We start from the raw sequence: 1,123 nt of genomic DNA, 5'->3' as shown, positions 1-1,123 counted from the left end.
CAGGTAATAGCATTTACATTGTCCCTTGGTTGGACGGGCTACGATGGGAGAGAGCTAGGTGCTCTAGTAGATGTCGAACTGCCAATCTGTGCCATTTCAGTTTCCAGCATCTTGTTGTGAGTATGGAGGGCCTCGAGTTGAGAATGGAAGGGAGTAAACCCTTTATGCATACCCAAAATCATGTTTTTCGATTCTCTCACTGTAGTTTCGGTAGGTGGGGTAGATTTTCGTGGCTGAAATCCAGGTGGATTATTAGCTACAATGTTAAAATGTTGATAAGGAGGTGATTGCGGGTTTAACACATTGGTACTCTTGGTAAGATAAGTTAGGATGATGCCTCAACTCGAGTTTGTAGATGTTGGAGTAGGGATTGAACTAGGGTCGCTAGTGGCTTTAGAGTGCATTTACTTGATCGTATGACCTCCCAGAAACAAATAAACAATCCTGCGAATAGTGTCGAGCAATACCACAAGTGTTGTAGATAACTCCACTAATACCCGAATCAATATCCATGGCATGAACTTGAATAAGCGTAGAACCACCTAATTACAACCGGTCTATCTTCTATGTTAACGGTGCCAATTGGCCTGCGATAAGGGAGTAAGCCGCCACATCATGTCTACAACCTTTCTTGACAGGAGCACGGACATTATTCCACTAATATGCTTTCAAATGCTCCCCAAAATCATAGCCTTCAGTGAGGCCTTTCTCCATGAAAACTCCCCTTGCATATGCATCTATCATTCTTCGTGTGTCTGGTTGTGTACCATTGTAGAAGATCTGGGTGAGAAACCAAGTTTCTAGACCATGATGGGGGCACAAACGCTGCAGATCCTTAAATCTCTCATATGCTTCATAGAGGGTCTCCCTTGGCTCGAGATAATATATAGTGATCTGGTGTCTCATATCTGCAATCTTGGAGAATGGATAAAATAAGACCAGGAATGCTTTGGATAGTTCATACCAGGTAGTGATAGATTTTGTGTCTGTTATAACACTCCAAAGCTTTCGCACTGAGTGAAAATCCAAATAGGATAAAACGAATCTGATCAGCAGATACAGTTTTTTTATTTTCGTGTAGCACAAAATTGGAGAAATCTCTGCAGATGAGCATGTGGTTCTT

At 42.1% G+C, this 1,123-nt stretch overlaps 1 non-coding gene across 1 annotated transcript; it reads left to right on the top strand.

The window, feature by feature from the left end:
- The first annotated feature begins 802 nt into the window (after positions 1–802).
- Positions 803–909, top strand: LOC125492130 (small nucleolar RNA R71). Its single transcript, XR_007268575.1, has one exon. It is a non-coding gene; the product is annotated as a small nucleolar RNA R71 (small nucleolar RNA).
- Positions 910–1,123: the final 214 nt, after the last annotated feature.

The sequence above is a fragment of the Beta vulgaris genome, chromosome 7, assembly GCF_026745355.1.
Source record: "Beta vulgaris subsp. vulgaris cultivar EL10 chromosome 7, EL10.2, whole genome shotgun sequence".
NCBI classification, from domain to species: Eukaryota; Viridiplantae; Streptophyta; class Magnoliopsida; order Caryophyllales; family Amaranthaceae; genus Beta; species Beta vulgaris.
Note: the sequence above shows the minus strand (reverse complement) of the source record. Positions and strands in the feature narration are given on the sequence as shown.